The following is a 14,160-nucleotide window of genomic DNA, read 5'->3' as shown; positions in this document are numbered from 1 at the left end:
GAAAAAAAAAATTCTCAAAAAATTATTTCCTGTTGCACGAATGAATGGCCTTTTGCCTATTTATGACTAAAATAACTTTTTTCTATTTAAATATTTAAATATTTCCTGCACAAACCACTTTTAATGTTATCATAAACATATGAAATAAAGTAATATATAATATAAAATTACATATATGTTATAATACGATCATAAAATTAGTGAGAAACAAACTGTTATGTCATTTTGGTTATGTCGTGTGCCCATATACCTTGTTTTTAGTTAAATATCTGCTTACAGTGACTTCCAAAAATTGTCAAAATTTCTGAAAAATAAAAACTTTAAAAGCTTTTATGTTTATGAGTTGTTGGTTTCATATCTCGGAAAGCGATTGGATTTTAATTTTTGGATCTTTGGCAAACTTGTAGCTCTAGTTCTGGATAACAAAATTGAAGACCATACCAATCCATAAAAGTGGTTATTTAGCGCGTTTCCAAAAGATTTGGTCTTATTTCCTTAACTTTGTCAGATTATTTTTACATTAAATTCCAAAAATAGTATCCGTAGTATGGATGTTAGTTGCTTTGAGGATACGCAGGACGATTTTCGAGCATAACAAATAAATTTTGATAACATATCAAAGATATATTGTAACTCAACAGCACCTTCATATACGCCAGTCATGCATTGAAGTCATTTGCTTGCTGTACTCAATACACAATAATTCGCATTCACTTCATTTCAGTTGATACTTTAGTATTCCAGTTTTCGCCGTTAAAGTCAGCTTGCTACTGCTGGGGTTTGCTATCCACCAAGGCAATTCCTGGATGGCTTGTTGCGTTGCAAATTTTGCAAATTGTGGTTGTCCCACTAATACATTGCACACAGGGAATTCTTGTTTACTGCCCTTCACAGAGACTTCGGTTTCCTGTTCCACACAGGGTCTTCGGCTTTCCGTCCCACACGGAAGTTTCGGCTTTCCGTCCTGCACAGCGACTTCCGCTTTCTGTCTCACACGGAAGCTTCGGCTTTCCGTCCCACTCAGGTACTACAGTAGTCTGCCCCCACAGGAACGTCGGTTCCCTGTTTATAGAGATACGTAGTAGCTTGTACGAGATCGTAGCAGTAGCTATTGTAGCGTTAGCTACCTATCACATCGTCGTACCGAATCGTCATCAGCCGAGCTCCCGAAATCATCAATCAACACGTTCCCGATAATCGTTCGTCAGCCGAGTTCAAGATCATCGTCTGCCGAGTTTCCTAATTCCATCATATAGTTGTCAACCGAATGATCAGCAATCAACACGTTCCCGATCATCGACAAATCGTAGAACCCGAATGCCAACCAGCTTCGTCTCCACAATCAGCGCGCAGAAGCCGATTGTCAATCAGGCTCGTCGTTCCCGATCATCAACACAGTTCGTCTTTAACCAACAACATCGTCTGAAACATCAATCAGCATCATCATTCCCAATCACTCCTAGCAGTTAGTCACCCTTATCACCGGCCTTACTACAAGCCTTCTCAAGCCTATCAATATCGCATTTTATTGAATTAGAACATACTTGTTTTTATATCAATAAACATCTGATTGAACCCCTAGAAGGGATAAAACTAGTCTTTTATTTCGAAGGGTTTAGTGGGTCCTTATGGAGACCCTGGACGCGACTGGACTTACCCCAGCCGACGAGAAAACCACGTTACAATATTCCACTATGTGGTAAGTTTTTTCTTGGAAAATTTAATTTTTTTATGTTTATGATCATCTGCGCTGCAGTGATGCACTAAAGGCAGTGAATATACACATTTGTACACGCAGAAAAATTTATGTTGAAAAAATGTTTGGATCCAAACATATATATGTTTGGGACCGGTTGCAAACAAATATATGTTTGGATCCAAACATAATATGTTTGGGTCCAAACAAATATATGTTTGCAACATTTTGTAACATATCTCAATTTGATATGTTTGGGTAAAACATATTTTTTATGTTAGAACATTTTTTTCATGGGTGGAGAGAGGATGTTTGTCAACGAGAGTAATAACAGTGCTCTCGCGGCTACGGAATTCTGTTTTATAATAAAGAGCTCTGTTTATGGTGTAATAGGAGACGCAGGTGCGACGACGAGAGGTTGAAACCCTGTTTTTTCATTAGCTGTGTGTATACGGCCAACCGCTTGTCTTTCGTTCTTTGTTGTTGCTGTTTGTTTTTTCATAAACAATACTTTTTCTGCAAATCAAAGGCGAATGAAATAGTTCAGATTTTTTTATGGTGAAAGCGAAGCAAGCACAACAAAGCAGAAATGAACAATTTTTTGTGCTCCTCCAAATGCAACTGTAAATACAAATTGTTTGCTTCTGTTCATGGCACAATTGAGAGGTAGATTCACATAATTTTTTTTAAAAAAAAATGTCATTAGGCTGGTATAAATAAACTCATTATTACAAAAACCAATCAAATATTCACAATTTCATATAAATTTCTTATTTTTGTGTCAGCAGGGGTACGTTGTATGTTTGTGCAATGTTTCTGTTCAATGCATGGCACAAGGTACATTTAATAAGGTAGAATAATTCGAATTGCTACAATATCAAAACTTTTGTGATAACATAAAATGTCAAAATCTGTACAGAAATTCAATTCGCATTGACGCTTAGATTTGCATCGAATTTTTTATACCAATCAGCACTACACAATTTTCACATGTAATTCGAATAATTTGTATTTGCTTTACAAAAGCAATATAAATATTTGACAGCACACATTTTATGTGAAAACACAACAATGAAAAAATGGTCAAAAATATGAATTATTTTGCCATAAGATAATTTTCTCAACCGACAACTATTTTAATTGCTAAATATATAAAAGTGATAATTGTTGCTTAAATTCGTTGAAATCAATGCCTTGTTTTACAACTTTTGATCATCATATTTATTTGACGTTGCAACTACCTTATTAAATGTGCCTTGGTGCCATGGTTCAATTTCAAAGTTATGCTTCAAAATCACACCGCCGGCAACAAACCGCCGTTCGTATGAATATTCTTAGTGCTTGTACACACGTTGCATCGTTTATTGAATTCACCACCGTTTTCGTACTCAAAGGGTTGCACTTTTTCGTAATATTATAACAAGAGTAATTTTTGTTACAAACACGTACGACTTCACATAAATGTTATTGTTGTTAAATACATATATTTATAAATTGTTATAACAAAATTATTGTGATAAAAGTCCTTAAAACTGAACTTTCAATATTTCTCGATAAATGTAACACTACCATTTTTTGCAACACCGCTAAAAAATGGTGATGCAGCAACTTGTGACACTTTTATGATGAAATGATCTTCAATTACATTTATCGAGAAACATTGAAAGTTATTTACATATATCAGTTTTAAGGACTTTTATCACAATAATTTTGTTATAACAATTTATAAATATATGTATTTAACAACAATAACATTTATGGGAAGTCGTACGTGTTTGTAACAAAAATTACTCTTGTTATAATATTACGAAAAAGTGCAACCCTTTGAGTACGAAAACGATGGTGAATTCAACAAAAGATCCAACGTGTGTACAAGCACTAAGAATATGATTGAAATTTAAATGAACCGCCAGCCAAAATTTTTTAAGCGGCCGCTGGCATATGTAAAATCATATTCACGCCGTCACGCCTTCTAATAATTGTCGGCTTAGAACTCTAATCTCTCATTCGTGTAGTTGATTGTTTGTGTATGACACGATCGAAGCGCGCGGAAGAAATTAAAAGGTGTTTGAAAATATAAGTCTGAAAATTTGCATTAAAGTGGTAAAAATAATTATAGTGAGTGGCAAACTAAAATTCTACAAATTGTAAGTATAAAACTATAATTATAATTCAAAGAAAGAACAAAACAACGAACAATATTTGTCTCGTCTGCAAGTATGTGCGGTATGTATGCGTTAGAAGAAACGCGTGTTTTTTGTTGTTGCTGTTGAGACGATTATTTCTTTCCATCGTCATGCATGCAAAAAAGGCCTACTTGTGGAAGAAGTCGTCACAGCAACAACAAAAACATTCAAAAGCTTGACTCGTCTACAAGTGTGTGTGTGCATGTGGTATTTTGTATTTTGTTGTAGAGACGATTATTTCTTTCGATCGTCATGCAAGCAAAAAGCCCTACTTGTGAAAGAAGTCGTCACAGCAACAAGAATAAAACATACAAAAAATTTGACAATTACGGAGGTAGATGCATCGCAAAATAAATGAAACAACAGATCTCGAGTTGTACACTTTAAATACCAACATTTGCTTTCATAATTGTCAAGTTTTTTGTGTGTTTTTTTCTTGTTGCTATGACGACATCTTTCACAAGTAGGCCTTTTTTTGCATGAATGACGATGGAAAGAAATAATCGTCTCAACAGCAACAACAAAAAACACACGTTTCTTCTAACGCATGCATTTCGCACATACTTGCAGCAGCGATAGTCAGCGTGTGCTTACTGAGAGCAAAAGAGCATAAATTCTTTTGCTCTCAGTAAGCACACTCTACTGACCGCTGACTTACATGCGAGTCATGTTTTTGTTGTTGTGACGATTTCTTTCACAAGTAGGCCTTTTTTTGCATGCATGACGATGGAAAGAAATAATCGTCTCAACAGCAACAACAAAAAACACGCGTTTCTTCTAACGCATACATACGCACTTGGAGACGAGCAAATTTTTTTACGTTTTTGTTCTTTTTGCTTGATTTCTTCTTTTTGGTTGTTTTGTTCTTTCGCTATGGTATCACTATTGTTTTCGTTTGCATATTTGTCATTGTTTCATTTCATTTCAATTTCATTTTATTCATTTTGAAGCGTCAACAATTCACGTATAAACTTTTTAAAACATGTTGATACCAACGGTTTTGGGGGAGGACAAGTTATTTGTCGAAATTCCTGAGCCTTTCGATTTTAAAAATTTTATTGAAGCGGCTAAATTGGAATTTAAAATTTATTCCCCAGAAAATATTACAGCCTCAGTGTTCGGTACAAAAATAAAAGAAGACCAATTTGGAAAAATTCTTATGCAATATATTTCAACGCCAACATTTCAAATTGAGTTGCAACTTGGAGGTAAGAATACTGCATTTATTTTTCCTTTTTTTTATAATGTATTTACATATTTTATGTTCATTTAGATTCCGTGCGATCTGTGGCATCAGCATCCACAGTTAGTGGTGCTTTGTCGGAAAGTGAATCCCTAGCAGGTTCTGAGGAGCTTATCCCAAAAACATTTGTAATTTCAAAGAATTTGTACGACGTACAATTCATAAAATCTATACCTACTGTAAACAAAGTCTGGCGAACTTTTATTGAGGAAAAACGCCTTGAAAATAAAGATAGGGTGAAAATCTCAAAGGCCATCATTGACGAATGTCTGAAAGAAGACCCCAACAGAATGTAAGAATTTTTTATTACTATAATAATCTCCAATTTTTTATGAGTTTAAGAAAGAATAATAAAATATTAAGAAAATTAATAAAAAAAAAATACAATAAATAATAAAATTCTAAAATATAAATATTTTAATTTAATTTCTTTTAATTTTTAATTTAATTATAAAAATTAAAAAATATAAATTAAAATAAAAAAAAATAAATAATAATTATAAAAATAAAAAAAATTACAAAAATAATTAAATTCTAAAATTTAAATATTTTAATTTAATTTCTTTTAATGTTTAATTTAATTATAAAAATTAAAAAATAATAAATTAATATAAAAAACATTAATAAAATAATAATAAAAATTACAAAAATAAATTAATTCTAAAATTTAAATATTTTGATTTAATTTCTTTTAATTTTTAATTTAATTATAAAAATTACAAAATAATAAATGAATATAAAAAACATTAATAAAATAATAATAAAAATTGCAAAAATAATTAAATTCTAAAATTTAAATATTTTGATTTAATTTCTTTTAATTTTTAATTTAAATATAAAAAATTAAAAAAAATAAATTAAAATAAAAAAAAAAAATAAAATAATAATAATTAAAAAATAATAAAAATTACAAAAATAATTAAATTCTAAAATTTAAATATTTTAATTTAATTTCTTTAAATGTTTAATTAATTTATAGAAATTAAAAAATAATAAATTAATATAAAAAACATTAATAAAATAATAAATTAATATAAAATGTTTTTTTATTTTATGGTGTATTTACACCATTTATAAATTGCCTGAATATCCTAGAAAGTGAAGGAATCATTTTAGATTCAGAAATAGAAGGATTTAAGGTTGTAAAACTTGTTCCTGTGTTGGTTTTAGGCGATAATTTGGGGTTGAACACTATTCTCGGATTTTCGGAAAGTTTTAACAGCAATTTTTTTTGTAGATTTTGTAAAATGAAACGTTGCGATACGCAGAAGTCTAGTGAAGAAAATTTAAGTTTGTTGCGAAATGACATTAATTATGAGGGTGATGTAGGAGCATCAAATGTTAGGCAAACAGGTATAAAAGAAACATGCGTTTGGAATAAATTAAAACATTTTAATGTTCTTAATAACTCTACTGTTGATGTTATGCATGATTTGCTGGAGGGTGTTTGCCATTACGATTTGATATTTATTTTAAATTCATTTATTACAAAATATAAGTTTTTTACTTTAGAACAGTTAAATTATCGGATTTTGGTATTTAATTATGGCCCTAATTGTAAGAATAAGCCACCCATTTTAAATAGTGATGCTCTTCTGAAATTTAAGTTGAAAATGTCTGCATCTGAAATGAAAACATTTTCTTCTAATCTGTCTTTAATAATTGGAGACTTAGTTCCAGATTGCGAAGAATGGAACTTATATTTACTGCTAAGAGCAATTCTAAACATATGTTGTAGTTCAGATGTCTTACATATTGAATCAAACGTAATACTAACAAACCTTATAACAGAGCACCACAGTTTATACATGAAACTATCAAATTCGACTTTGAAACCTAAATATCATAATATGACCCATTATGGAAGAATTATGAACGAAGTTGGTCCACTTAAACATCTGTCATCAATTCGATTCGAAGCGTTCCACCAGCCTTTCAAAAAATGTGCAACTTCCACCAATTCTAGAGTTAATTTAATTAAAACATTATTCACAAAATACCAGCTAAACATCGCAAATACTATATTAAATTTTGAAGAGTTTTACACCAACAAAATTGAAGTAGGAAGTGTTGTAGAATCTGATATGGAAAGTATTGTACAGAAATTCCATCTACAAAATCCTATTTCAATTACAAACTACATAATTATTAATGACATTTTATATAAAAACAAAATGGTTGTGCATATAGGATATAGTGAGGACCAACTGCCGGAATTCGCACTTATTTTGCATATTTCTAATCAACCACAACCAATTCTTTGTCTGCAGGGAATATTAAATCATGGATTTGATAACCATTTTTATGCATTTCGAGTAGAACTCGATGATTTTTTTTTTACACTTCCAGTGGATTCATTGTACACAAGAACCACATCATACTTATGTTTAAGTTCTGAAAACAAGTTATTTATAAATTGGCTTTAATACATATGAATATACTATGTATATGTTATTATACTTTTTACTATTATATTATAATACATACTTTTTGAATTGAATTTCTTTATTTTAAATAAAATGTGTATATTAACAATTGTTTTTAAAATTAGTTTTTCATGAATCATAGAATTATATCTGCCGTAAGTATGCAAATGTATCCAAACATAAATATGTTTGCAGCCAAACATAAATTTGTTTGCGCCCAAACATACATTTGTTTGCACCCAAACATAAATATGTTTGCACCTAAACATAAATTTGTTTGCACCCAAACATAAATATGTTTGCACCCAAACATAAATTTGTTTGCACCCAAACATAAATATGTTTGCACCTAAACATAAATTTGTTTGCACCTAAACATAAATTTGTTTGCACCCAAACATAAATATGTTTGCACCCAAACATAAATTTGTTTGCACCCAAACATAAATTTGTTTGCACCCAAACATAAATATGTTTGCACCCAAACATAAATTTGTTTGCGCCCAAACATAAATTTGTTTCCACCCAAACATAAATTTGTTTGCACCCAAACATAAATTTGTTTCCACCCAAACATATATTTGTTTGCACCCAAACATAAAATTGTTTCCACCCAAACATATATTTGTTTCCACCCAAACATTAATTTGTTTGCATACCCAAACATTTTTTATGTTTGGGACTGTTGCAAACATATATATGTTTGCTGCAAAATATGTTTGGGACATATGTTAGAGAGGCCGATTTTTTTTTGCGTGTACAAATATAGTCTGTATTTGGTATTTTTTTCATTCCAAAAAAACTGTTCAACTCTAAAAAGTTATAAATGAATAGCTTTTAACATGTTCATTTTACTTGGCTTACTTGCACTGCTATTATTTTGCATACGAAAAAAACCCTCCTGAGCAGAAAACTTTAATTGTGTTTCTTAATAGTTGCATATTTATGTAAAATATTTTAGCCCGCGAGGTCAGGCACCTTATAAGCTTTCGCCTGATAAAGATAATTGAATTGCTTTAATGATTTATAGCAGTATTATTGCAACTTTCGTACATAGCAGTTCCGCACTGTTATTATTTTGCACGCAACTGTATGTAAAATTAGGTAAAACTCATCAAGATACCATACAGTGATACGAGGTTGTAAAAAAGTCATAACCCTAGTCTGCATATTCAGACGCTGTTTGCAGTCGCCCAATATGGGAACAGACACTGACATTTCCACTTTTTGTTTTTTTGGTTCGCCCCGCATATTTTATTTTTGCGGTACCCGTCGTATGATGAGCGTTCCCCTATCCACAACTTGAGGAGGCGTCAGATGGGAAAAAACGCGAAAAAAGTAACTCTGCACGGAATTTTATTTATTCATTTATTATTTATTTATTTCAGTCTATGGAATTACATTCTATTTTTGATATTTGTGAGCTTTTAGAGTGGTTTGTTGTAGTTCTCCGTGCAGAAAAACATAAATGCTGGATTGTGCTCCAAATGATATAATATATCAGATGGATTAACCCACGATTTTAGTGGATAATCTTGAGATTTAAGTCCTCCAAGACAAAGCCATAATTTTTGCATTCTTCGTTAACTTTTTCGCACAGGCAACTTCAACGACAGATTTAACATATAACAAGTTTAGTTCGCGTGGTTAAACCGTTTTTATGGTATTCTTTTTGAATTTCTGTCTGACAGAAAAACAAAATTTTGATTTCAAAATACAATTATATTTACGCAAATAAACATCCGAAAAAGAAAACAAAACATGGGTAAATACCGGGTAGAAACCTATCTATAGGGATAGAGATAAATACCGTGAATGCGTGAATTGTTCAGATTTCCTTAGGGATACAATATAATTGCAAAGCAATTTGTTTGTATCTTCACTTCGATATCATTATTCAATTGAATCATACTAAACTATGTTATTAGGGTAATATCAATCTAACCCACATTCCATTATTGTAATTTCTATGCAATCCACTTTCCATACATTATTCTAATTTCTACACAATTTCAAAGACCCCCAAACACCATGTGAGAATCATACTGACTCTCGTTGTCGCTCATCAATACCCAGCAAAATGTTCGATGCCAAAGATGACATTCAATCATGGGTGCAAGTGATCTAGCATGTCATCTTTTTAGCATCTTCATCGATGAATTTTATATGAGCGTGGACCCCAAAAGATGACGTTCTTTTCTGGATCCTAAGCATGTCATTTTAACCAATGCGTTGACATGTCATTTCCACCAATGCTTTGGCATGTCATTTCCACCAATGCTTTGGCATGTCATTTCCACCAATGATTTGACATGTCATTTTCACCAATGCTTTGACACGTCATTTTCACCCATGCTTTGACATGTCATTTTAACCAATGCTTTGGCATGCCATTTTCACCAACCCCTTGGCATGAAATTTTCATGTCTTGTTTGGAAAATGGAAATGCTGTATTGAAATATGGTTTTCATGAAAAACAAAACTCTTTATTAATTCAAACGAATTCATGAAATAGCTACAATTAATTTATCAGCTTAGTTTTTCAAAAGTTTACATCCAAAATTGCAATGTAATCACCACCGCTGCAACGCAAAAGATTACTTCCTCCGTTCTCCGCAACTGATATTCTTTCATCTTACAAAAGGTTTTTTCAATTATCTTCCCATCACCAGTTCAGATTTCAACATGGACTCCAAATGCACTCCTTTAAGTATTTTTATTTCGTAAATTACTTTTATTTTATAATTTTGTTATTTTATAACAACATTTTGGTAATTTATACTCTTTTGTTTAGTGACGGAAATATGTAGGGATCTACAACCCGGCTTGCTTTAGGGATCTCTAAGAACAAAATGTAACGAACGGGGAGGAGAGACTTTTTATGGAAAATACCATTTATGCTTAATTAATTTATTTTTAATTGTTTCTTTCCAAAAGTAGTTTCTTCTTTATTTTCAGATTCTTGTTCCTTTTCGTTTCGGACTTTTTTTCAAATTCCAAGAAGCGAGATTTGATTGATTTCATTCTATGTCAGATTTAGAACAGACAAGGGAACTTTTAAAATAGCAATGTGTGCAGTCCGATTCTATTTTTAGATCGATGGTTGGGACTTCATATAATACCAATTGTTTAGAAATTTTAGTTGTTTGATATGCAGGAAATGTAAGACAACATCACGACGACAGTTCTAACAACTTTGGTCTGTTCCAGAAACTGCAAGAATCTACTTATTTTTACTACGATAACAATTTTTCCTTTATGTTATCGGAAAAAATAGTAAAAATTAGTAGATTTTTGCAGTACTGGAACACACCAAAATAAAAATAAACAGGTGTGTAAATAAAAACACAAACATCATCTCTATTGGATCGATGGAATGGGTACAAATGCTGATGAAAAGATCGGATCTTTCACGACTTCCTTGGCATTGGTTCAAATCCTAATGAAAAGATCGGATCTTTCACGACTTCCTTTGAACCAATGCAAAAGATGACATGAAATCACGTCATCGCAAAGAACCCCTTCCGTCAAATTTTGCTGGGTAAGAACAACAAATGTTCCACTTTACTATTCGAATGGAAATTGGTTTGACGCCACAACACAGGGGAGAGGAGAATGAATATCCTCCGTGTTATTGATGACTTAATTCTGGTTGATTTATTAAAATGGCATCTCCACCGTACCCGACATGCATATGTAGTAGTTTGAATGTTTATGTCAGAGTGAGTATCTGTTAATGGTGTTTTATGTGGTTTTCCCCAACACAATGATGTTTGCTGCATTCGTGTGGTATCCTTTGAGCATCAATAACCTTTAGTTGAATATCCCATGAATACAAATATGAGCGAACATTTCTATTGCACCAACCAGCCAGGCAGTCATGTACTGACACAGAAGTTGAGTAAACAAATGCACAGGGATAAAGTCAAAATAGTTATTTATATTAATGATATGTTCACCATGGGGATTTAAAAAGATTGCAAAATAAAAAAACACAAAGAAGATATTAACATATTCTTTAACTAAGTGTAAATATACAGGTAACAAGTAAAAACGGATCAGTCGGCTTTGCCGACAGAGATATACCCTCAGCCTGTGTGAATTTAAACAAATTTTTCCCCCAAAAACCTATATGGTAACATGGGGCGGCTTCGCCACTGGGGCGCCTTCGCCAGCACCGATTTTCTTGATAATTATAACTGCTACAGAAATTCCATTAAAGGAAAAATTTTGAGTTTAACGAAGATCTTTCATCTCCCAACAATTGGCATTTCTACCAAATATATGATTGCTGATGCACGCGGTTTCATGTTTTTGGGGTATTGCGAAAAATATTTATGGTAGGTATATTTTGTGATATCTTGTATACCTTTTGTGATATCAAAATTATATTTTATACCGTTAATAGACGACTACTGAAGAATATAAATCCAAATAATTTGCATGATAAAAGTAATTATAAATGTCAATATATTCATATTATGAACTATGTAGGGGGTGGGGCGGCTACGCCATTATAGAGGTGTTGTGGGTTAATGTGAGAAATATGTCGGGTTTAACTTAAATTGTTTATGCTATTGATATACCACGCTATAATGTGAAGTTGAAATCAAATATTGTGCTAAACCTATCTAATTTGGCAAAAATTTCATTTTTATTCCTAAATTCAAGGTACCTACTTCAATTAACGGCTAGAATATGTTTCTTTTTGTAAATTTTAGAATCATTTTTGATTATTAAATAGAAAACATGTTCCTTTTATGCATAATGTTGATATTTGGGGAGGAAGTATGGTAAATGCCAGTTTTAGAGTCCGTTGATATATGTCCTATGTCGATGGCGAAGCTACCCTATGGGTGGGGAGGCTTCGCCACTTTTTAGACATTTTGTAAATGCTCAAAAATAATATTTTAAAAACAAAATTATAATCATTTATATATCAATACTTATAGTCAAGACATGCTAATATTCTTACCAAAAATAATATTTGGAAAAACGTTAATGATGTCGATATGAGAACATTTTGAAAAAAACGTGGCGAAGGCGCCCCATGTTACCATATATTTAAAGGGGTTTGAAAATTATGGGCCTATGAAACTACAAAAATATGGATTTGGATAGAATCTCAAAAAGTTTTGCGGGCAAGGTATCGAAAGGAATGGACGGACATATTCCATTTTGAAAGTGGGTCTTATTTTGGGTGTCATTCCCCTCGAAAGATATCGCGACCACCAGTCTTTTCAGTCGGTCACCATATAATTCACAGGTTTTGGAATATTATATCAGGAAGCATGTACTTGCCTACGAAAAATATGATATCAACTCAGTATTTGGTTCGAGAGTTGTCGTGCTCTCCAGCCACTAGGTGGTGCCGTAGAGGGTTTTTACACCGTTCGGACTGTTTTCTCAAGAAGTATGGTCTTGCCCCTGAAAAAACTTTTACCGTCGTAATTGAGGCAGCGATTGAAAGTTGCTTCAACAAAAATCAAAGTGATTCCAGAGCAGTTCTTAAAATGAACTTATCCAAAATTTTGTGTGGGAGGTACCCGAAGGAGTGGACCGATAAAGTCCATATTCGAACCTGGTACATATTTGGTACATATATTTAGATGTGTAAAGTATGGACCAAATCGGTCACTACCATCAAGAGTTATCATGCGCACAATTTTTCCGAACATTTTTGAACTATTGGGGGGAGGTACCTGAAGGAGTGGACTGATATGGTTTATCTTCGAACTTAAACTAAGTTTGGACAAAATATTACGAGGGCCAAATTTTAGACCGAGTCGGCAGATCCGTTCAAGAGTTATCTTGCGCTCCAACCACTACATACGGTATCATAGGGGTTTTTGGCACCATTCAGGCAATTTTCTCAGGAAGTATAGACTTTCCCCTGATGAAAGTTGTACTGTCGTATAGAGGACAGTGAATAGAAGTTGCTACAACAAAAACCAAAACGATTCGAGAGCAGGTCCTAAAGTCAATGGGTTACTCCCTTCAAGAGTTATCGTGCGCACAAATTTTCCGAACATTTCCGAAGTTTTGTAGGGGAGGTACCGGAAGGAGTGGACCGATATAACCAATCTCCGAACTTAAACTAAGTATGGACAACATATTGCGAAAGCCAAATTCCGACCGAATCGGTTGATCCGTTCTAGAGTTATCGTGCGCACCAGCCAGACAGACAGACGGACATGGCTAAATCGACTCCAAATTGTTTGAAACACATTTCGTCCAAACATACTTGGGGTCTAAAATCATTATTTCGATGAGGCACATTTTGCCCGTATGAAAGTGTATATACCCTCCTTTTTGGACATTCGATTTTGCCAACAAAAATGTGGATTAGGATTAATGCTCAAAAGTGTTGCGGAAGAGGTACCTGAAGGAACGCATCGGAATGGTCCATTTTGGAAGTGATTCTTATTTTAGGTGTCATTTATTTTCGATATTTAGCGTACACATCTTGGATCTGCTTTAGCGAATTGATAGAAGGAGTAAAGAACGTATCCAGATTTCGTACCCTACGAAAGGACCCCAAATCCATCGGCGGTATCAAAACGGGAAGGTGGCACGTGGACTAACTCTGGTCTATAAACTCTGGACCTC

General features: G+C 32.8%; 1 long non-coding RNA gene across 2 annotated transcripts; it reads left to right on the top strand.

The window, feature by feature from the left end:
• The first annotated feature begins 3,724 nt into the window (after nt 1–3,724).
• Nucleotides 3,725–5,411, top strand: LOC141393291 (uncharacterized). 2 transcript variants are annotated; one of them, XR_012410054.1, is made up of 3 exons: nt 3,725–3,843; nt 4,833–5,090; nt 5,156–5,411. It is a non-coding gene; the product is annotated as an uncharacterized lncRNA (long non-coding RNA). The 2 variants fall into 2 exon arrangements; XR_012410055.1 differs by having other exon boundaries at nt 3,727–3,843; nt 4,980–5,090.
• The last annotated feature ends 8,749 nt before the right edge of the window (nt 5,412–14,160 follow it).

Source organism: Musca autumnalis, unplaced genomic scaffold, assembly GCF_047663935.1.
Source record: "Musca autumnalis isolate F117 unplaced genomic scaffold, ASM4766393v1 scaffold_2, whole genome shotgun sequence".
Lineage (NCBI taxonomy): Eukaryota > Metazoa > Arthropoda > Insecta > Diptera > Muscidae > Musca > Musca autumnalis.
Note: the sequence above shows the minus strand (reverse complement) of the source record. Positions and strands in the feature narration are given on the sequence as shown.